Genomic DNA, 24,521 nt, shown 5'->3' on the forward strand with positions numbered 1-24,521 from the left:
AGTGCCTCATCTCCATTGTTTTAATTTCATATTCACTGTATGTCAAGATATGTGCTTTCATGTCTTCTATTCAGGCTCTTATCCATTAGAGATGGGATACTGCAGTGGTGCCCTTTGCCAAGCCACAGGGCAGACTTGCTAATGTTGATCTCAGGTAATGACAGTGATATCTTGGGGGGACAAATAAGTGTCATATTGTTAAGACAGATGAGTTCCTGGGGGGTACTGGGAACAGGTCATCTGTCACCTTGTCTGAACTCTTAGCCCTTGTCCACACAGGAGTGTGTAAACAGCCTCTGCCCTGGAGAATAGTACCTCTCTTATTCTGGCACCCCAGGACCATCATGCCTTGGGGTACCTCCTTGATGACTCTGTCCAGTTCACATGGCCCAAATATGCTGTTCAGCTGCATTGTTTCTTTTTCAGGTAGGCATTAGAGGTGTCATCTTCTGGTATTTGGGTGCGGTTGAGGTCTTGGTGACAGTGAGAACCTGGCACCATTTAGTACAAGAAAAATGACGTCTTCATCAGAATCACCAGCTTTCTGTAGCTGAAGTCCCAGGCTGTCCTTCCTTTACCTCCCAGCCTTGAGTGTAGCCAGGATGAGAGGATTTAGCTCAATTACCTAGCTTTCGCTGTACCTCCTTTCTGAATCACAAACACATCAAAAGTGTATAACCCAAGTGTATCACCAGAAAGAGAAGGTTCTAAGAGATTTTTTTTTTTTAGCCATCCACCAAATTTTAGGTCCAACACTTACTTGATGTTTTCATTTTGGTGAAAGCTTTGGGAACAAAGGCATAATTTGATAATACCATTTGTATTTGACATCTCTGTTACTTTTCCCTTGAGAGCTCGCTCAGCTAAGCTATGTTCAATCATATCACCACTGCATTTGTTCTCAATAGATTAATTGTGCTTCATAGCTAGGAACTGGCTCACACTTGTAATCCTAATATCTCAGGAGGCTGAGATAGGAGGATCATGGTTCAAAACCAGCTCAGGCAGGAGTTTGTGAGACTCTTATCTCCAGTTAACCACCCAAAAACCAGAAGTGGAACTGTGGTTCAAGTGGTAGAGTTCTTTCTAGCCTTGAGCAAAACAGGCTCAGGCCCCAGTACTTACCAAAAAAATTTTAATTAAAAAAATTTAAGGGCTGGGATGTATCTCAGTGGCAAAGTGCTTGCCTAGCAAGTGCAATGTACCAAAAACAAAAACAGTGATTTACCAGACATGGTGGCTTACCACCTGTAAGACTAACTACTCAGGAGGCTGAGATCTGAGAATCAAAGTTCAAAGCCAACCCCGGCACTAAAGTTCCTGAGACTTTTTTTTGTAGGTCATGGGGCTTGAACTCTGGGCCTGGCCGCTGTTCCTGAGCTCTTCAGCTCAAGGCTACTGCCCTACTCTTGAACCACAGCCGCACTTCCCATTTTCTGGTGATTAACTGGAGGTAAGAGGCTCATGTTCTTTAGTGCTCAGGCTGGCTTTGAACCTCGATCCTCAGATCTCAGCCTCCTGAGTAGCTAGGATTATAGGTGAGAGCCACCACGCCTAGCTAGTCCTTGAGAATATATATGTATTTCTTCTAGCAGGGGATTTGAAATAACACAATGATGAGAATGCACTGTAGCTTTAGTCAACAAACTGGCGAAGGTTATTTGAGTTGCTTTTAATTGGTTGCTAAGTAGATTTTCTATGACAAGCAATCAAGTTTTCTTCATGTTTTATCTCCCTCAACCCCTGCAAGCCCACAGTACATGTCAGGGATTCAATAAAGTTGAGTAGAAATGTGCCTATAAGTAATTCTAATGACAGACAACTCAATGAAAAGTGTGTTTTACTATCCCATTTTAGAAGAGAAGGAAGTTGTGGTAAATGGATTTTCTCAAAGTCACAAAGCTAACACAAAGGGGAGCGCTTACTCATTGCACTGCCTTATTCTTTATCCTAGAAGTGAATTCAGTGACTCAATGTTTAGTAAAACACAAACCTCATTCTTCAAACATGCAGCAATGATTTTGGTGGGATCATGGAGTTCAAGACCCGTGACTGACAAAAAAGAAAAAAAAATGTGAAGTGGCCCTGTGGCTCAAGGGGTATGGCAGGCCAAGGCCCAGAGTTCAAGTCCCACAACTGACAAAAAAAAATTCACTAATCATTACAAAGGAAGAGGGAGAATATGTATGTATGTATGTATATATATATACATATACACACACATATATATATACATATATAGATGCATATATATACATACATATTCCTTATAACAAAAATACATTGGTTTTTTTTAATTATTGGTCGTATATCTTGAACTTGGGGCCTGGGTGCTGTCCCTGAGCTCTTTTGTTCAAGGCTAATACTCTAAAACTTGGAGCCACAACTCCACTTCTTGCTTTTTTGGTGGTTAATTGGAGATAAAAAGTCTCATGGACTTTCTTGACCAGCCTGGCTTTGAACCACAATATTCAGATCTCTACCAGCTGAATATCCAGGATTACAGTGTGATCCACCACTGTCCAGCTAAAAGTCTAAGTTTTTTTATTTTTACATGACTCCATATTTTCTTCTAGCTCTTCTAAATGATACTAACTATGCTATTACAGATGAAATAACTTCCTAAAGGAGTTCTGAAGAGACAGAAAACAACACAGCTAGACACTGGAAAACTCTTAGATTGCTGCTTCTTGACTCTAGATCTGCAAATAGCTCCACTGCGCTTCTTCACATTCCTGAGCTGTGTGCATTGGTTTGAGATGTGTGACACTGCGACATTGGTTCACCAATGGAGTCTCCCACTCGTCCAACTTGCTCCTGAGGTAGGTTTTCTAATTTTCCTTTCATGGGGAATATATCCTCCTGATTTCCTACCTCTAGTATAAATGGAACAAATAACAATGATTAAGCCAGATGCTGGGTGTCACCGGTTCTTGCCTGTCATTCTAGTGATTCAGGAGGCTAAGATCTGAGGATCATGGTTTATAGTCACCCCTGGCAGAAAGTCTATAAGGCTCTTATCTCCAGCTAACCACTAAAAGGCCAGAAATAAAGCTGTGGTTCAAGTGGCACAATGTTGGCCCTGGGCACAAAGCTCAGAGACAGCATACCCTGAGCTTAAGCTTATGTTCGGTGGGCACACACACACACACACACACACACACACACACAGATTAATCTCAGCCAAAGGAGAGGTGGAATTAGGAGGAATTAGGAGGCTGAGCTCTGAGGATCATGACTCAAAGACAGCCCGAGCACTAAAGACTATGAGACTCTTATCTCCAATTAACCAGTAGAAAACCGGAAGTGACACTGTGACTCAAGAGGTAAGGCAGTAAGTAGCCTTGAACTGAAGAACTCAGAAACAGCGCCCAGGCCCAGAGTCCAAGCCCTGTGACCAACAAAATAAAATAAAATAAAAAGTCAGTCCTGGCAAAAAAGTTATTGAGAACCAATCTTAATCAGTATTCCTGGCATAGTGGTACGTTCCTGCCATCTCAGCAATTGGGAAGCACAGATAGAGCAACATGATATGAGGCTAACCCTGGACAAGCAAGATCTTACTTGAAAAACAAAGCAAAAGAAGGCTGGTTGTATGGTTCAGATGATAGTGTTCCTGCCTAACAAGGGTTAGGACCAGAGTTCAAATCCCAATCCTTCCAATAAATAAACAATAAGTTTGCTGTGAGATCAAATCACCCCCCCAAACGATCTTCACAGCAAAACTAGAAGTGTCCCATTTAACTGCAGTGCCACTGAGTTCGAGCTTCCCCTAATTCAAAATTTTGGATCCAGTGCATAATTGGAACATTTTAGATTTTGGATTTTCAGATCTGGGAGAGCAAACCTACAAAATTTATGCAAATGTCCCCAAATCTGAAAACCTCTGATATCTGCCAGTTATCCATTCAGAACTACTACAAAAGGAAAGTACTAAAGAACACTTCTTGGAAGTACTAAACAATGCCATGCCATGCCATCACTACAGTTTCCAGAGCTTCTGAGACTGGGAAAATTTTGCTTCTTTTGCCTCTACCAACAGCTAAGGAAGCCTAGCTTCCCAGACCAGTCTCCTTAGCCGGTGGTGAATCTTGCTATACTACCTCCTTCTTTCCTTACCATGAGCATAGCTGTGAACACTATCCTGCTCACACCTGTAATACTAGCTGCTCAGGAAACTGAGGATTGTCATTCAAAGCCAGTCCAGGCAGGAAAGTTCATGAGATTCTGATCTCCAATAAACTGCCAAAAACGTTAAAAGTGGAGCTGTGGCTCAAATGGTAGAGAGCTAGTCTTGACCGAAAGACCTCAAGGACAGTGCCCAGGCCCTGAGGCCCTGAGTTCAAGCCTCACAACCAACAAAACAAAAATGTTATATCTATGTTTATATATCTATCCTGTGATTTCTGTGGTCGTGTGATACCTTCCCTTTCTTATACCTACAGGAGAAAAGCTGCAAACCACCGATCGTATGACTGAGAATCAGGAGAAAGTTTGTTTGCAGTTGTGCAGATAGTACCACAAACAAAGCTGCACTGGAGAGAGGAGTGGGACTGGAATCCAGCCTGAGGTCCTCTTTGCCAAACCTTGTGCTGTACTATGGGGCTGCATCCTCCAGGTATATGAGTAAGAGGCCATCTGAAAAGATTTTCACACTGGTCTATTGTGATGCCCCATGAGGATGCTCATGGGAGCACTGCTTTGGAGAGGGAAGCTAGCGGCTCTTGCTGTGGCCAGAGGTGTCCGATGTAATAAGTGCCCAGTAAGAAGTCTCTTGAAGTGAGAATGATGGGCTCAGGGTTCACATAACAACATGGATAGGTCTTAAAAACAGAATGAAGAGTGGAAAAGGACACCGTCTCAGTGCAGTGGCTCCTTCCTGTGATTTTAACTACTTGGGATGTAAAAACAGGACGATCTTGGTGTGACATCAGCTCAGGCAAAAGTGTGAGACTCCTCTGAAAAATAACAAAAGCAACAACAACAACAACAAAAAGCCTGTGGGTGTGTGGCTCCTTGTAGGAAAGTACTTGCCCAGCAAGTGTGAGGCTCTGAATTTAAAACTTCAGTGATGCTGTAAAGATAAAAGTAAAAATGAAGATATTGGATAAGTTATCTAATGCAATACTAGTGACATAAATGAAAACATATATGAACTAAACAAAACTTCCCATGAACAGATATAAGCCAAGAAATATAATTATATAATGAAAATGATTATCTATGATGGGAGAACAAGTGGAAAGACTTGAAGGGTTGTGTATTCCTACACACAGAAAACATAAAGAGGCCAGGCACCCTATAATCCTAGCTACTCAGGAGGCTGGGATCTGAGGATCAAGGTTCAAAGCCAGCCCAGGCACAAAAGGATCTGAGACTCTTCAATTAACCTCTAGAAAAGGGGAAGTGGGCTGTGGCTCAAGGGTAGGTGGCAGCCTTGAGCTGAAGAGCTCAGGGACAGCACCCAAGATCAAGCCCCATGATCCACCAAAAAAAAAGAAAGAAAAAAGAAAGAAAACAAAAAAAAGCCTGTGTGGACTCAGTGATCCACATCTGAAGTGAAAGGGTGATTGCCTTAATTATTACTATAATTGAGGCTTGATTAGTTAAAAATAAAAATAAAAGATGAAGGGGTTAGGAATGTGGCTTAGTGGTTGGGTACTTGCTGAGCCTGCATGAAGCCCTGGGTTCAGTTCCTCAGTGGTGCTGTGGCTCATGTGATAGAGCCCGAGCCTTGAGCAAAAGCAGCTCAGGGACTGTACCCAGGACCTAAGTTCAAGCCCTAGGACTGTCAAAATGAATGAATGAAGGAAGGAAGGAAGGAAGGAAGGAATAAATAAATGCCCTGAGCCATGCCATTTGAGGCTTTCCTCCACCCAATTTCTGATGACCACCGTGGTTTTAACAGCATCATTATAGCTTTTGAATAATTTCAGTGATAAACATGAATCTGGATTCTATAAGAGTCTCAAAACAAGCCTGCTTTTTGTCAGAGTCAAGGATGTACAATGCACTTGGAAATTATTTTCCTGATACCATAAATAGGAATGTAAGCCTTTACTTTCCTGGGATTTTACTCATATATAAAGCTATGGTGATGATGAATGAGAACTGAAGGAAAACAAATATAAGGGAACAGGAAAGAGAGAAAAGACCAGATTCTGGTGGCTCATGCTTGTAACCTTAGCTACTCAGGAGGCCGAGATCTGAGAACTGTAGTTCAAAGCCAGCCTGGAATGAAAGGTGTGAAACTCTTTATCTCCAGTGAACCACTAGAAAACCAGAACTGTTGCTGTGGCTCAAAGTGCTAGCGTGCTAGCCTTGAGCAAAAAGAGCTTAGGCATATCACTCAGGCCCTGAGTTCAAGCCCTCTGACTGAACCAAAAAGAAAAAACAAAAGGAAAGAAAGCAAAGCAAGCAAGCAAGAAACAAGCAAGAAGGAAAAGCAGCTGGGCATGGTGGCTCACGCTTGTAATCCTAGCTACTCAGGAGGCTGAGATCTGAGGTTCAAGGTTCCCAGCAGGGCACAAAAGGACCTGAGACTCTTATCTCCAATTAACCTCTAGAAAAATGAGAAGTGGGCCTTGGCTCAAGTGTAGGGTGATAGCCTTGAGCTGAAGAGCTCAGGGACAGCGCCCAAGCCGAGTTCAAGCTCCATGACCCACAAAAAAAAATTAAAAAAAATTCACCAAAGAGAAAGAGAATGGAAGGGAAGGGAACAGAGTGAACAGGGAAAGGATGAGGAGTGGGTTGGAGAAGGAGAAGAGGCCTTCAATTCTCTTTGGCTTCATTTTCTTTGAAATTCCATGGCCATTTGTAGAACAGATGGATCAGGCTAGGCTTACATCCAGCAGAGGACAGTGTTTTAGCTTCTTCAAAGACAGGTCTATAGGAATCTAGATCAATGCTAAAAAATAAAAAAGTACCATGTGCTTAAAAAAAAATTTAAAGACAGTATTTGAGTCATCTAGTGTTACATTTTAGGTACTCCATTTATTGGCCAACTTGAGGGTGGTAGCTTAAATCAAAACATTCTATTCCCCCCCCAAACCACCATATATTCACTAGATGCCTAGTAAGTATACATTAGATCGAGTCACCTGTTACAGTCTCTGAGTTACCTTTGTCCTTGTGGTAGTTTGTAGTATATTAGAAAAGGTTCTTTGCCTTTCTGGAGGTAGAGTGGGTAGAGCCCCACTCTAAGACACAGGTTGAGCAAGTCTCTCTGGGTTCCAGTGTAGTTCAATCCCTCACTTGTTTAAGGTACATTGGATACAACTGAAGGATGTGGCCTTGCCAACCAGCTCAAGGGGTAGGGCGGTAGCCTAGAGGTGAAGAGCTCAGACACAGTGCCCAGGCCCAGAATTCACGTACCACAACTGACAAAAAAAATTCACCCAGAAAGTGTCCTCACAGGGCCAGGAGTTTGGCCTAGTGGTAGAGTCCTTGTCTAGCATGAATGAAGACCTGTGACATTAAGGACAACAATCATTCTATGGCTTTTGTTTCTATATCCTGGAGGTCCTTTCATTTAGCATCATACTATATGGCCTTATGTATCAAGGTTTTGCTCTATTGTAAATCTCTGCTAGGAGACCCAAGGTTTGTACTGATTATGACAAATTAGGGAAACCATTGAGCCTAAGTTCCTTTGAGTCTGGCTTACTTCACTTAATATGATTTTTTCTAAGTCTTTCCATTTCCTTACAAATGGGGCGATGTCGTTCTTTCTGACAGCAGCATAGAATTCCATTGTGTACAAATACCACATCTTGTTGATCCACTCATCAAGTGAGGGGCATCTGGGTTGGTTCCATATCTTTGCTATGGTAAATAGTGCTGCAATGAGTGTTCAGCCTTTTTCTTAGGTTGTATCTTCCTGTTGCCAAAAAGAGGGCAAGATATCATTGTATCAACCTTCATACCAGGCTCATCCTCACAAGACGTTGACTACTCCCATTGTAATTGCATCAGTCTATTCAGGACATCCAAAACCTCATGAGTGAGGTGCTTCTGAAGCCTCCCAGCACATCCCTGCTACATGGAGAATGATCTTGGTAACACATGATGTGTGTTCAAACCAGAGGCAGCCCCTCAAAGGGAAACAAACCTACCTATTCTACCATTTTGAGTTGCATCATCAGACACCTCCATCTGAAAAATGATAATGCCCTTGTAGAAAGGTGAGCTTTCAGAGAGGTCTGGCACCTGGTATTCTACTTGTACTCTACTGAAGTGGTCCTGAGAGGACACAGGTAGAGAATTCCTCTCAATCTTACTAATAACCACTGTGAAAGGCAAATTGTAGATTCCTCACAAAAATATACATACAATTACCATATGATGCAGGAATACCACTCTTGAATATCTATCCACAAGATGACAAGTCAGGGTAGAGTAAAGCCACTGGCACAGCCATGGTTATTGTTGTACTATTCACCACAGTGTTCTCCTGCTCCAAATCCAGACCTACAGTAGTGTCTTGGAAACTGGGTTTTCTATACTTGGGTGTATCTTGGGAATGTGCCCTGTGGGATGTAGTCCAACCATTCACCAATCCCAGGCAGCTTAAATGAGAAAGGAGAGATGTGGGCATTTCTTACTCCAGGTGAGGGCTGTCTGGACCCCTTTCAGATATGCCTCATTAGAGGAATGGTTTAGATCCCACATCTAAGCTCTCGCCCACACCACCTCAAGAGTGGAGATGGACTCATACCACATCCCACTGAGAGATGGTCTTGATAATTTTTGCCCTGGTTGGCCTCACACCACAAACTTCCCCCTCTCTGCCCACCAAACTAGAGGCATGAACTGGGGCACCTGGCAAAATGAAGGGTTATTTTCAGTGCAACTTCCATACTTTATTGCAAATTAACACAGAGCTGAATGGTGGGGCCTGGGTTGACAGACACAAGGCTCTGTATTCTGTCCAATTCCCAGCACCCAGGAGAGTCTTCCAAAGAAACAAACTTCCTTTGAATCCTGTCAAACACAATACTTACCTGTGACACACACCACCGATAAGTGAATTTCTGTGCTAAGCAAAGCATCCTGTGAAAAGAGACATTTGCATATCATCTAGCTGTTTAGGTCTGCTGGCAAATTCCCCCATCTGTGTTATCTACCACCTCAGACCAGCTCCTGTGCTAGCTGACCAGCAGCCAGTGTTCTGAGGAGGGATCGATGGCTCCCCTGCTGCCCGGAACTCCAGGATTTCCCTTGGACGCACCTAACACCAGGAAGGATTCAAGGGATGGACAAAGGGAAGGAAGAGTGACCGGGAGGATGCCGAAGAGCTCTGGAAATTCAGTTCTTTTCAGTGTCTGACTCGGGCTCGCTTCTGTGTTCGCGGGAACTGGAAACACGGGACACTTGGCTTCAAGCCGACGCCCCCCTCCCGGTCTTCCACAAGCCCCATCTTTGTGTCTTCATCTGCTCAGCCTGGAAGCGCATGGCGCACGAGTCTTTCCCAGTGTCAGCCGACCAGACGGTGCCTGTGGGACCTGAGTGCCGAAGTCACTCCTCAGTAGAAGGCTGTTCATCTTCAAAGCAGACCTGACTTCTGAGTGTGCCATCTAAAGACATTGTGAAGAGAACCTGACAGTCTCTGCTTCACTCACTACTCTGCACAGGACTCAGCAAGTCCAAGGTCACCAAGAGGAAGCATGGGTGAAGGAGGTGCTGGGGGAACACGTGGTGCCCTCTGACCAGCAGCAGACTGTGAGGGCACTCAGGACCCCAGGAAACAATCTACTTGAGGTGGAGACAGCACAGGGGCGGCACTTCCTGGTGAGCATGCCCTCCAAGTCTCATAAGAACATCTGGATCAAGAGAGGAGACTTTCTCATTGTTGACCCCATTGAGGAGGGACAGAAAGTGAAGGCTGAGATCACCTTTGTGCTCTGCCAGGACCACGTGCGCTCTCTGCAGAAGGGAGGGCTCTGGCCCGAAGCCTTCTCTGAAGTGGGTGAGAAACAGAACAACAGGAACAGACAGCCTCAGCCAGAGCTCCCAGCTGAGCCACAGACCTCAGGAGAAGAGTCTGGCTCTGAAGATGATCCTGACCTCTTCAGTTAACACCCACTGCACACAGTATGGTGAAAGTGAAGAGGAAGAGGCAGGCTGAGAGCCAGCGGCCCACTTCTCCACTTGCTCAGGGACTAGTCCCTGGTTCCTCTGGGCTTGGACATTCCTAGGGTACCTGCAGATCTCCTTCCCTGGATGGGGACAAGACAGGGTCCCTCTTTGAACTGACTTTCTCACCCAAGACAATCAAACCCGTGGTGGGCAATGACTTGTACTGTTATCTGAGTAAATCTCTGTGTGGAAATGAACAAACCAACCAATCAGCCTCTTTTGGAGGCCTTAGGAGCCAGTGGGCAGACTGGGGAGAAAAGGAAGGACTGGTCTTCATGTAATTTATTCAGAGTCTCATTAGGCACTTAGAAAGTGCCAGGCTTAGCCTGTGGTTCACACCTGAAATCCCAGCTACTCAGGAGGATGAGATTTGAGGATTGTGGTTGAAGGGCCGCCCAGGCAGAAATAGCCCACGATAGGATTGTGTCTCCTTTGGGAAAAAAGAAAAGCCATGTGCTGGTGTCTTTTGCCTGTTATCCTAGCTACTTGGGGCTGAGATTATGGTTCAAATCCAGCTCAGGCAGGAGAGTGTGAGACTCTTATCTCTGGTTATATACCAAAAATTTCTGACTTTATAGACATGTTTCATTATATACATTATATGTATCTATTTTAATTATGTTCTACAATCTAAGTACCATTGATTATATAGATTCCCTTCTTCAATACTTGTTAACATGTCATTGAAATATGAAAAATCAATGTTAATTCTTTAAATAAATAAAACAGAAAAAATTCATTTTCCTATCCTAAGTAACAATTACATTATGAATGAGAAAAAAATGAGCCAGGACCAGTGGCTCACACCTGCAATCCTAGCTACTCAGTACTCTGAGATCTGAGGTTCATGGTTCAAATCCAGCCTGGGCAGAAGAGGACCTGCCAGACTTTATTCCAATTTTTACTAGAAAACAGGAAATGGGGCTTAGGTCAAGGCTAGGGCAGTAACCCTGAGCTGAAGAGCTCAGGGATAGCACCAAGGCCGAGTTCAAGCCCCCTGACCCACCAAAAAAAAAAAAAGCCCCAGAAAAAATGGGTAATTCTTTTCATTAGGTTGAGGAAGTGTTACTTTCATATTATAAAATATAAGTGTTGTCATTAAACATGTCATTTTCATATGTACATTAATAGTTGTTCTTGTATGTTACCATTTTATGATAAAGTGTTTTATAAATAATGTTCATGAATTAGGGATTACAACTGGACATTCTCTCACTTTTTACAGTTGTAGCCATTGAATACAGAGCCTTAGATTTATTAGACAAGTGCTCTACTGCTTGATCCATTTCCTAGTCCTTTGCTTTCACTTTGTTTTCAGTCCTTTGCTTTCAGTCTGTTACTTTCCCCAGGCTATCCTGAAGACCCTATCTTTCTCTTTCTCCTCAGTAGTTAAGATGTCTGGTTAACCAGACTACCTGAAAAAGGGAGTGAATCCTCTTTCTGCCCTTGGAGTCTCACTCCTTTTTGTTACTAGAACAGAATTCACAAGACTGAATCCTTAGTACAGAAAATAGGTTTATGGGCCAGGAGTTTGGCCTAGTGGTTAAAGTGCTTGCCTAGCATGCATGAAGACCCGGGTTCGATTCCTCGGTACCACATATATAGAAAAAAAGCCGGAAGTGGTGCTGAGGCTCAAGTGGTAGAGCTCTAGCCTTGAGAAAGTCCAAGGACAGTGCTCAGGCCCTGAGCCCAAGCCCAGGACTGGCAAAAAAAAAAAAAAAAAAAAAGAAAATAGGTTTATTTCTTAGTGTCAATAACTGAGGAATGCAACTACAAAGTGTCCAGCCTTTTTTTTGTAATGTTTCCATATATTTTTTATTGTGATTAATAGAAGGGTTACATTATATTCACCAGATAGAAGGTGCATTACTTCACAAACCTTGATACCCTTTCTCATGTCTTGGTCCTCATTTTCTTTCCCCCATCCATGCCCCTCTCCTTGATTTCCCCCCTTCCCTATCCTATTTCAAGTAACCCAAATACACATATATGCAATATATCAGATAAGGTGAAATACTGTAACAATATGAGATAACCAAGGGACAGCAAAAGAGATGATAACATAGTACATCTGGTGTTTCTGGGTATAATAATCTGCAGATGTTAGGTCCATTTGCTCTATGCAATTGTTCAATTCTGAAGTTTCTCTGTTGAGTTTTTTCTTGGTGGATTTATCCAGAGATGACAGTGCTGTGTTAAAGACACCAACAATCACTGTGTGGTTTTAGTGAAAGTAAAGTTTGCTTGATGAGGTTGGCTGCTCCGACATTAGGTGTGTAGATATTTAGAATGGTTATATCCTCTTGAAGGAGAGATCCCTTTAGTACTGTCCAATAACCTTTTCTCTTCTCGCTCTGGTCCAGCCTGGAGCTACTATTGTTTCTGTCAGTTTAGGTGAGGTTACCCTTGTGGTGGGGAGCCCCCTCTGGCTTGGTTTCCAGGGAGAGGAAAGCTGCCCCACTCAAGGAGGAATTTCTCCCTCCAGGGCAGGGAACTGATGGCAGGGCTGACACTGGTCAGATTCCTTTGCCTTTTTTTTTTTTTTTGCCAGTCCTGGACTTGAGCTCAGGGCCTGAGCACTGTCCTTGGACTTTCTCAAGGCTATAATTCTACCACTTGAGCCTTAGCACCACTTCCGGCTTTTTCTATATATGTGGTACCAAGGAATTGAACCCGGGTCTTCATGCATGCTAGGCAAGCACTTTAACCACTAGGCCAAACTCCCAGCCCTCCTTTGCCTTTTTGAGAAATGTCACTGCCAACACCACTTCTCAGGCTCCAGTTGTCTGCTAGTTGGATCTAGCAGGCTCTTTGCCAGTAGCCAAGATGGCTCTGGTCTCGGCTGGTGGGGGAAGGGCTACATTCTCAATGACGGCAGGAGGCTGTGCTGCAGGTAAATGAGGCGCTGAGCCCTCGGGCTCTGGGTGCCTGTGTCTTGGGGCAGCTGCTCTGGGGAGCGGCAGCTGCCACACCTCATGTGCCTTCTTCAGCAGGCTGCGTGAATTTTTCCTCTGAGATCTCAGTGCTACTACAACTTGTTCTTTAGCTATATACTTCCCGCTACAATGCTAAAACTGGCATCTTGGTGAGAGGTCAGACTCACCCTGATCCTCCACCATCTTCCCAGAATCCCAGGATGTTTTTTAAACTTGATGCCACTCTGGTGGCTTTTGCAACACCCCAGATGTGCAAGGGCTTCATTGTGGTTCACTATGGTTTCAAAGCTTGCTGGAGCAAGTCCCAGGAACTACCCACAAGAAGGCTGAGGTTCTTGGCCTAGAGTACGGGGACAGTGTCCTTGCAGAAGCAGGTCCAAGGATCTCATGGCCCCAGAGAAGGAAAGAGGCCCTTGGGCACTGTCCTCACAGTTCATGAAATGCTACCATGAAGATATCCATCTTGGTCAACTTGAAGTCCTTGATAACACTCTCAAGAGCCTCTGTCCTCTCCGATGGCACTGGGCCTGGGTGCAATTGTTCCATTCCACCATAATGTCACTGGGCCCTGCTGAGATTGGTCCATTTCCTCACCGACCTCACATGCCATTGTGAGGTCCATGCAAGGGTTACAGAAGGCACTTGCTCTCCCCTTTTTTAAGTGCTGAGAGAGATCCTTTCATGACTTGCTGGACTAAATCAGATCTAGGCTAAGGAAGGGATGCTTTGCATTGTGTAGCTTTGGGGATATTCATACGTTAAGATATGCTACCACTGAATTGATTCCTTAGCGAAGTTTAATTAAAATGTAATATCTACTACATTGACAGGTAATTTTTATATTTATATTGTTTATATTTACTGCCATACTTATGTAGGTACTATAGTTAAAATTTACTACCACTATATTTTATTAGCTGTTTGGATAAGGTTGACTCCCTGACATCCATGAGTCAACAGATTGCAAATGCACTAATTCTCCTCCAAAGAGAAGTGCATACTTGTCAGCCAATACCATGAACAGCAGACCATTGGCTATGGCACTTTGGGTAAGTAAAGACCTATCACTGCCTCACAGAAAGTGAGGTAGCAGTGAAAATATTGGGGACAAAAGATACCCATACTGGTGGAAAATGAGGTGGACATTGTCAAGGCTCTGAATCACCCCATGTAATCAGGGTGTATCAAGTGATCCAGGGAGAGGAACATGGGTACCTGGTGACAGAAATGGCCACCAAGGGAAACCTGCAGAGCTTGATTGAAGCATCACGCCAGCTTTTTGAGAATGAAGCCAGGAGGTTGCTGAAGCAGATAGGAATTACAGTGCAGTACTTTCAATGGAACGAGATTGAGTACCTTGACCTTAAGCCTGACAACATCCTTCTAGAGGAAAATGGCAATGCCAAGGTCAGTGACTTTGGGTTGACGCTAAGGATTGCCCCAGGGCAATTGATCACAGATGTTCATGGTACCTATGTGTTTCGTGCCACTGAAATAAGCCTACAATGGCTTCAAGGTAGATGTCTGCTATCTGGACAGCATCTTATTGTTTATGATTACAGCAGAATTCCCGTTTATAGGGAGTACTTCCAACCAGCTCGCACTGAGATTTTACAGGTTAGGAATGATGTACCATCCCACCTGCCAGAGGATGTAACATCCTTTTGCAGCTCTTAACTTTAGACCCTCAGCAGAGGCCAGATACACAACAAATCGTGACACACCGGTGGTTTGACCCAGTTGAGGAAGGCTCCCTGTATTTGGTTGAGCCCTTCTCAAGCAGTTAAACCCAACAGTTGTAAACAGGATATGTGCCAGGGGATAAAAATATGTGAAGGCCACATACTTTTTCATTAAAGATGGCCTAAAGCCAGAGAGAGCACTGTGACAGCTCAATCAATGCACTGGGGTATTCATCCATAGGCCACTGTCACTAACCTTTCCACCTTCCTATTGGAGGGATAGAGAGGTTGCCTTTCCAGATTTGTACTTTGCCATTGTCATCTCAGTGTCTGCTGCCCTGTGATGTGAAGCAGACAGGCAGAAATGTCTCCCTGCCTGCCATTTCCCTGTTTCCTGCAGAGGAGCTCCAGCCACAGCCTCACCCCACCTCAGGATTCAGTGACTGCCCTCCAGGGCTCCTCCTTCCCAAAGGGCCATAAGGAAACACAGAGCTGTAGAGCTAAAGCAAAAAGCCCTGCCCTCTGCACAGCCCCAGAATGAGCTCAGAGTCTTTCGGACTACCAAGAGTCAGGACTGCAAGAAGCCTGAAATGAGGCCTAGGAGATATGACTGGTATGGATGGAAGGCCCTGCCAGAGGAGTTGCACAGAAATTTCCTGCTGCTGGCTGCTCTTGGTTTGGAGCTGGACCAAACACCTCAGAGGATCTTGTTCTTCCCTTTGAGCAGTCACTGCATGAGGGCAGGGCCCCTGGCTCCAGAAGAAAATGGGGCAGGAAGGGGGTGGAGAGCAGGATAATGGCTGCTTTGAAGAGATTTTACTGCTTCTACAGGCCCAGTAGCTGGCAGAATCAGGGGAGGCAGTGAAGAAACCTGAAAAACACAAAGCCATCGAGAACCAGCAGTCCTGTTACTGACATAGGGAAGCTTCTTACCCCACCCCCAATTAGGTCACGGCAGAACCACCCCAGCCAGGGGTTGGGTTGGTAACACCAGGGCCATAGGAGAGAAAATGAGCTTGAGCCTCTGGACTCTGTAGGGGTTACTCCGTTGGGGAACAGTAACAAGACTGCTGAGGCAGTCACAAATTGCACTGCCTGACAGGAAAAAAATCAAGTGAAAGTACTGCAAAGACAAAACAAGTAAACAAGGAAGGCCAAACTGTGGTTGGCTGACAATGCTGTCCTCTCCTCATGCCCCACTCTTAGCACACTTAGGAATCGTTTTGAGGTGTTTTTGTTCCCTCTTCAATACATAGCTGAGTGCCCTCATCTTTTAAATTTGAATTCAGTTTTAATTCTAATTTGAAGTCCCTCACTATGACTGTGTTTGAGTCTGTCTTGATATACCTGTAATATTCTGCTTATGAATTGACCCCTTTACTAATACATAGTGGCCATCTTTATCTTTATTGATTTTATGGAGAAGTTATTTTTGTCAGAGATTAAGATTGCTACTCTTGCTTTTTTGAATTGTGCTTTGGAGTGGAAAATTCCTTTCTATCCCTTTACTTGGAATTTGTTTCTGTCTTTGGCAGTGAAATGGGTCTTTTGAAGATAGCAAATTGATGGGTCTTGTTTCCTAAGTCAATCTGCTGCTCTTTGTCTTTTGATTGGGTTGTTCTGCCCATTCACATTTAGGGAAATTATGGAGAAGTGGTTTGTGTCCTTTGTCATTTATTTTTCCTTCTGTATTTCTCTATATCTCCTTTTGTGCTTATTGATTTATAGGTGATAGCTTCATGATGGGAATTCCTGCTGTTCTGCTCTTTGTTTTTGATTCATTTTTGTAATGCTGGTTTAGTATGCATAATTTCACAGTTCCTCTTTGGAATGAAATATTTTTGTTTCTCCCTAAAATGCAAATGGTAATTTTGTTAGCTATATCAGTTTGGGTTGCACAAGTCTGCACATGTGGGTCTTCACGTCATATTTTTCCAAGCTTTTCATGCACATAGGATTTGCGTGGAAAGGTCTAAGTGATTCTATTTTTTTCCATTGTAATATAGTTCTTTGTTTTTGCAGCATTAAGGATCAGCTCCTTACAGTTCAGCTCTCATGTTTTTTCTATGATCTGTCTGGAAGAGTTCCTTTTGGGGTCCTGTTTATTCGGTGTTCTGAAGGCTTCAATAATATAAGATGTTCCCTGTTGAGATTAGGGAAGTTCTCTGCTATAATCGTGGTGAATTAGTGTTGCATTCCCTTCAATTCCTATCATATGAAGGTTAGATTTTTTTGACCATGTCTGTGCATTCTTGTACTTCTCTTTAGTGAATATTGATCTATTTTTCCAGATTGATGACTCTGTTCCAGATCGTGTTTTATCTTCCATTCCTGATATTCTATTTTCCATCTCAGTCACTGTCTCCCAAAGCTTCTATTTTAGTTGCATTATGGACATTGAGCCCATCATGTCATCTTTCCATCTAAAGAAGTATAAACTTCTTTTGTCTCTACTTCTCTTTTAAAATCAAGAAACTGCTTGGCAATTTCCTGCTTTTATTCCTGGAATTGTTTTTGAAGTTCTTTCTTCCCCCTCCCCCCCTTGATTCAAGTCCAGTATCATCTCTTTGAGAGTTGTCATGTCTCCCGTTACTTCAGGTGTCATCTCTTTGGATGATTTCTTCTCTGTCATCCCTTCACTGTTGTTTCCTTTTGGGATTTACATGGGACCTTGATTACTTATAAATTTCGTGATTTGTCTCTGATTTCTGCATTGGGAATTCAAGTCTTGCTAATTACTCTTGTAAGTTTGTTCTGTGGCCAATAGGTGGCTGTCTTTACTTGGATTGGGGTGGTGGTTATCTCTGGGTATCTGTGTGTATGTGTGGTTCTCAGCCTAATTATTTCTGTTGCTAACTTCAGGGAGGTGGGTCCAGGTGAGGATTTGTTCTTTTGGTATTTCTGGGGTCAGGAGGAGTGTATAGCTGATTAACCATAGTGGCTCACAGGTTATCTGTATGAATGTTTGGGATTTGGCTGGATAGAGCATCTTTAGTGCTTGTCTACCCGATGCTCAGTAGCAGGGACTAGCTGTTGATGTGTAGCTTTGGTTCTATTGCAGCAGGGCACACAGCTGATTCCCCATATGGTTGGGTAGCTATGGGTCGCATGTCTACCTAATCTGAATAGTGAATGATACTTGCTTTCTGAGTGTGTCCTTGGATCTCAGCTTGGGTATGTGGCTATGTTTTACACCTGGTGACCAGCAGAGGGACCCCCTCTCCGCACCATGCTGATTTGCAAGAGGCTCCCAGCAGTAGGGGGCCCCACTAGGTTTTAGCTCACACAGACGCATGCGCACAGAGCCCCAACCTGCTCTTGGGATGCTGTGTCTTTGTACTCCTCAGTCTCCAGTCTCAGTGGCCAGGGGGAGGGGGCTGTAAGGGCGGGTGTGTGTGAACTGCATACTCCTATGCCTGCTGTTAGGACACTGGGTCTTAGGCCATCAGTTTCCTGTCTCAATGGCCTGTGGGAGGAGCCTTTGGGCAGATGTGAGCAGGGACACTCCCACATCTGCTATTGGCGTGCTGGGTCTTAGAGCCTGCCTCTTAGTCTCCAGTCTCAATGGCCTGGGGGAGGGGGCTGTTGGGAGGAGGACCAGGATTATGAGTTCCTTGTCCCTCCCACCCCCAGTGCATGCCAAGCCTTCTTGAGTGGGAGTGAGAGGGGTCTGTGTTAAGTTCTGTAGCTCGCCATCAGCTCTGCTCTCTTGAGGGGGTTAGGAGGATACCCGTGGGCTACTTACTCATCAGGGTTATGGCTGTAAGATGTTCCATGATGTTAGAGGGTCATTCTCCTCCCCTCTGGTCTCAGCCATTGTTTGTGCTGCCCCGAACGCCAGCCGTGTGATTCCTGCATCTGGATTCATCAGCTTGCTGTAGTTCAGGAGTTCCTGGCCCTAGTATTCGCCAGAACCACTTTTGCAGCTCAGAGGTTCCTCTGGGTGGAGTCAGGGAGGGGTCCTAGTGTTTCGAATTCTTTGAGATCGTTGCTTAGAAGCTTTAGATGTTTTTCTTTTCCCATTCGTATAGTTCTCAATGTTGTTTCTTAAATTTGTAGCTGTTGATTTCTTAGGATAGTTGTCTCCTGGGATTCCCCAAATCTCTCTTTTTCTGGGAGAGAGCTAAGCTGGTCTCAAATGTTTCAGAGCCAACTTCTTCCTCTTTAATTCTAATTTTACTTAGTGTAGACAAATCCATATTCTCTTCATAAGTGTGACATAAATCCACCCTTGCTCTGTAAACCAAAAAATCAAAAAGAAGCTGGAGAGAGAGAGAGAGAGAGAGAGAGAGAGAGAGAGAGAGAGAGAGAGAGAGAGAGAGAGAGAGAGAGAGAGAAAGAGACCTGATTCATCACTGCTGGTTAAGATGTTGAGTTCTGTAGGACCCTCCTGTGAGTAAGCACCTCATCAGGGATTACCACTGCCTGGGCCCACCCCCCTTCTCCTCTCCTCTCCCACAACAAAAGGGAAGTAAGAAAAGTCTGAACAGCTCTCCCAGGATTGCACTGCCACCGGGGTCAAAGAATGCTCCATCTCAACATAGGTTGTAAAGTTTCAGTTCTAAATAACTGACCTCTCTGATAGGAAAACTAAGGGATTTTCTGTTGGTTGGGGTACATTTTGTATCAGGTCAGCTTGATTTTATTCTAATCTGCATTGTCAAAAAAGTTCTTGGATTTTCCTTGTGTCTTGTTAAACAACTGAGTTTTTTGTTTGTTTTGTTTTTTGTAAGTCATGGGACTTGAACTTGGTCTGGGTGTTTTCCCTGAGCACTTCATGTCAAGGCTACTGCCCTATCCCTTGAGAGCCACAGCACTGCTTCTGGTTTTCTGGTGATTAACTGGAGATAAGAGTCTCATGGATTTATGTACTGTCTGGGCTGGCTTTGAACCACAGTCCTCAGATCTCAGCCTCCTGAGTAGCTAGGATTATAGGTATGAGCCACTGCACACTACTTGTCTTAATTTTTTTCAACTCTTGTCTGTCTCTCTGTCCCTATGTATCATTCTCTCTCCCTCTTCCTTTCCCTCCCCCCCCTCCCTCCCTGCCCTCACCCCTGCTGGTTATACAGTTTGAAATCAGGTCTTAAGCAATGTCCCAGAGCTTTTCTGCTCAAGGCTACTGATTCACCACTAGAATAGTGAAATCTCATCTGGCTTTGTTTATTGTTTGCCTTTTGTTTTTTGGGTTTTTTTTTTGCAAAACCTGGGCTTGAACTCAGGACTTGTTCTTGGACTTTTTCAAGGCTAGAGTACCACCACTTGAGCCACAGTCCCACCTCTGGCTTTTCCTATGTATGTGGTACCAAGGAATTGAACCCAGGTCTTTGTACATGCTGGCAAGCACTATACCACTAGGCTAAACTCCTAGCCCTCCCTGTGTGTTTATTGTTACAAATGTCATGGATTTGTCCCACCAGGGCTGGGTGAAGATTAAAATCCACAACTTTCAGCCCTCTAAAAATCACCCTTCTCACATTAAGGTCTTTTTGTGGCTTTTCTCATTTTACTCTTTTACATTCATTTTATTCTTATTTATTTTTGATTGGAAAGGTGGCCTGTTGATCCTAGGACTTGTACTAAAGGCCTTCTCTTCCTCCTCCACCTCTTTCCTATCTTCCTCTCTCAGTTCTAACAGACAAAGCTCAACTTTTCACTTTGTGTATATATATATATATATATATATATATATATATATATATATATATATATTTGGGTTCTAATTCTGCTGGTCATAAGGATTGAATGGTATTTTCATTTTTGTTTCTTGCTCAAGGTTAGCCAGCTTCACACCTTGAGCCACAGCTGAATTTCTGGATTTTTTTTCTGGTCCTGGTGATTGAACTTAGGATCAATGCCACATTTGCTAATTTTTCCCTTCAATGCTAACAGCCTCTGCGATTTAAGCCACAAGAGAGTTACTTTGTATAATATCCCAGCCTTTTGGGGGGCCCTGAATTCCACAGCAATAGAGTCACCAGCACTCAGTAATCTGAGGTAGGAGTCAGTTTAATAGTAGAAATGTGGCTACTCTACATTATGGCTGATAAGAGAGCAGAGGACCAGAAATAAAAAATGGTCTGAAAGACAAGAGGGGAGGTAAGAAGAGAGTAATGTAGGAGTGTAAGATTAATATAGTAATGAAGGAAAGGGATAGCATAGGATAACTGCCAAGTTGATAGAAGGGTAAAATAGTTGAGTACAATATTTAGAAAAAATAAGATAAAACTTATGAAATAAGAAGAGTAATAAGAAGAATATAAAAAGAAAAGAGGAAGGTATATATATAGGAGAGATCAATGATTGCAGAGATTTTCAATAGAGCAAAACCTAGATACATAAGGCCATATGGTATGACGCTAAATGAAAGGACCTCTAGGATACAGAAACAAAAGCCATATAGTAAGTGATTGTTATCCTTAATGTACGATGTTATCTCTCATCTCTTTTGCTGTCTCTTGGTTATCTCATATCGTTACAGTATCTCACTTTGTTATCTGATATATTGGATATATTTGCATTTGGTTATTTGAAATAGGATAGGGAAGGGGGGAAAACAAGATGAGAGGTGGGGGTTAGGGGGAGGGAAATGGGGACCAAGACATGAGAAAGGGTATCAATGTATGTGAATTAATGCACCTTCTATCTGGAGAATATAATGTAACTCTTCTATTAATTACAATAAAAATATATGAAAAAAAGTAAAAATAAAAAAAAAGAAAAACAAGGAAAAAGGTGGGAAGAAATCCTACACAATTGTGAGTTCTTGAACAAGAAATACTAGGGTTAAGAATCAACAGATTAAAAAGCAGGTGACTATATCAATAAAAATATAATTTGTATCCAGTCTGTACCCATTGCTGTCACTATGTTTCTAGGAATGACCACAATGACAGAAGGATGGGGGGGGGGAATTAAAGAATCGTAACATGAACAAAAGGGTGGATGTAAAATGGCAAAAAAAAGGAACATATAAAAATGCAAATGAAAAAATATAGTAAAAAAAGGGGGTATTCTTCAGTTTGTTTTTTTTTTGGGGGGGTGTAGGAAACTTGTGTTTCTACTAAATTAGGGATCTAAATGCTTTAAAAAGTCTTTTTCTCCTGCAATTTGGCTTTGCATTTTTTCTGACCAGTTTGCTTGACTGGGCAGACAAAAAAAGCTGGTGGAAACGCCAGTGGCTTTGTTTACCAGGAGCTGGCCCCGCCCAGGAGGAGGAACTTCTGTTAGCACTGGGGGTGGATATCCGGCTAAGCTGCCTCTGGGAAAACCTTGGCCCTTTTGAATGATGGCGCTGTCAGCACCACTTCTCAGGCTCCAGTTTGTTTGGAAGGGTCTTTGCCAGCAGTCAAGATGGTGCTGCTGTCAGCTGGTCATGGAGGGGATTCTTCCCAATGCCATTCTGCAAGCAGAAGTAGAAAGGTCTCCTCAGGGTTACTCACAAATTGCTGGGGTTTCTGGTTCCATGAAGCTGGCAGGTCCACGCACGGCCGGATGATGGCTCTGGGCTCGGGCAGGCTCTGTGTGGCTCTGTCTGGAGCCAGAAGGTCTGTACTGCCGAGAAACGCTGTCTGCTCAGGTGCCGGACAGAGGCTTTGTCTCCACAGCGGCTCTGAGTGGCTGGCATCTGTCCATGCTGTTTTCTTGCGGCCGGTTCCCTGCCTTTTTCCTCTCTGACTGAGACCTCTGTGGTGCTAAAGCTTACTTCGGATGGATCTTTGGGTATGAACTTTCCCCTACGATGCTAGAACTGGTATCCTGGTGAGAGCTCAGAAAGACCCACACTGAACCATCACCATCTTCTGCTGATCTCTTTTCCTTTTTTTTTCCCCACTAAAATTTCAGGTCTTCTGGCTTGTTGTTAGGGCCTAGATACTTGCTTTATGTTTTTGTTTTCATTTGTTTGGGTTATTAGGTTGAAACTAGAAGATTTTATACTGTAAGACACAGATCAACCATTGGCTTTGGGTTTTCTGATTCTTGTGCGAGAGAGTTTGAATTTTGGGCCTAGTCACTGTCCATATTTTTTTTTTCTCTCAAAACAAGAGAGCTGTACAATAATAGGTGAAATTCAACTTCCAATTGTTATTGCTTTTTGAATGCTGGTACTTAGGGGCTTGAACTCAAAATGACCTGGTGACTCCCCAAAAGATTATTCTTAAATTATTATTATTATTATTATTTTAATTCAAAGCTAGCATGCTCAACTACTTGGGCCACAACTCCTGCCTTTTTCTGTTGTTAACAGGGGTAAGAGTCCCATGACAAACCAAAAGTACTCAATAGTATCCTAAGATCTGAGAACTGAGGTTCAAAGCTAGCCTGGGCAGGAAAGTGCATGAGATTCTTCTCTCCAGTTACCACCAAGAAGCCACTAGTTAGGATTGCAGGCATGAGCCACTGGTGCCCAGCCTGGCTCTTCGTTGTTTTTGTTCTTGTGCTAGGGCTAGAATTCAGAGCTTGATCACTCTCCAAGACTTTTTTTGGTCTTCAAAGTTAGCAGGGACTATAATTAGAGCCCAAACTGGATTCACGATTTGAAAAAAAAAAAAAGTTCAGGGCTCCCTGGCTCTACTACTTAAGCCACAGCTCAACTTCTGTACTTTTATTAGTTTGTTGGTCCATAGGAGATAAGAGTTCCTTGGGAATAGAAGGGCATTACACAGAGGCTTGACATCTAAGGATTGTGGTTGGAAGACAGCCTGGCCAGGAAAAGTCAACGAGCCTCTTATCTGCAATGAGCTATGCAGAGTCAGAAAGTAGTAGGGCCCTTATCATGAACAAAATGCCACATGTTATAGCTCACCACTGGCAGGAACACACTAAAATAACAGCAGATACAATGCACAAAATGAAAAGGAAGATTAAAAAAGACAGAAGCCAATTAAAGATTTAAAAACTTGGCCCACATCAGTGATCCTACATGTTCAAGAAGCTGAACTCTGAGGATCAGAGCTTGAAGCCAGCCTAGGCAGGAAAGTCCATGAGACTTCTTTTAGTGTGTCCCTGGCATTGGTGGACTTAAATTACTTCCTTGTTCTTAGTGGGTAATTGGACATAAGAGTCTCATGAACTTTCCTGCATGGACTGGCTTTGAACCACAATCCTCAGATTTCATAACCTACGTAATGCTTTAGTTTCCCAATGAGACTCTTATTGCCTATAATCCATCAAAAATAATTTAGACAGCCAAAAATTGAGATGTTGTTCAAATCATAGAGCCTGCCAGCTTTGAACAAATAAAAGATAGAATCTGGAAGATTGGCCAGGCCAAGAGATAAAAACTTAGGAACAACAACAAAAAAAGTGGAAAAATAAACACCAAAGGAAAAAAAAGCAAAATTCCCAAGTAGTTCAGTTATGGCCACGTGTGGGGCCTGCTGAAATGAAAAGGAAGGCAATGGCTGGGAATGTGGCTCAGTGATGATGCCAGCATGCATGATGCCCAGGGTTTGATTCCTTAGTACCACATACACACAAAATGCTGGAAGTGGCCCATTAACCACCAAGAGGAAGGAAGTAGTAAAATGCTAGCCTTGAGCAAAAGAAAAAATAATGGAATCAATTTCAAGATTTTTAAAAACATGGCTCAGGCATCTAACTCTACCTGCTCAGTCACTAAAATCTGAGGATCACGGTTTGAAGCCAGCCTGGGCAGGAAAGTCCATGAGACCTGTTTTAGTGAGTGGCAGTGGTAGGCTTGAACTTGCTGTGTTTGACTCACGGCTAGGACTCCACTACTTCCCTCCTATTGGTGGTTAATGAG

General features: G+C 43.4%; 1 long non-coding RNA gene and 1 pseudogene across 1 annotated transcript; both read left to right on the forward strand.

The window, feature by feature from the left end:
* LOC150044690 (uncharacterized) lies at positions 1-4,467 on the forward strand. Its single transcript, XR_016533078.1, has 3 exons — positions 1-154; positions 2,610-2,822; positions 4,446-4,467. It is a non-coding gene; the product is annotated as an uncharacterized LOC150044690 (long non-coding RNA).
* Positions 4,468-9,451: 4,984 nt separating this feature from the next.
* On the forward strand, positions 9,452-11,178 carry LOC150044691 (putative RNA-binding protein EIF1AD pseudogene; annotated as a pseudogene).
* Positions 11,179-24,521: the final 13,343 nt, after the last annotated feature.

The sequence above is a fragment of the Megascapheus bottae genome, chromosome 29 (assembly GCF_031878675.1).
Source record: "Megascapheus bottae isolate mThoBot1 chromosome 29, mThoBot2.hap1, whole genome shotgun sequence".
Classification (NCBI taxonomy): Eukaryota; Metazoa; Chordata; class Mammalia; order Rodentia; family Geomyidae; genus Megascapheus; species Megascapheus bottae.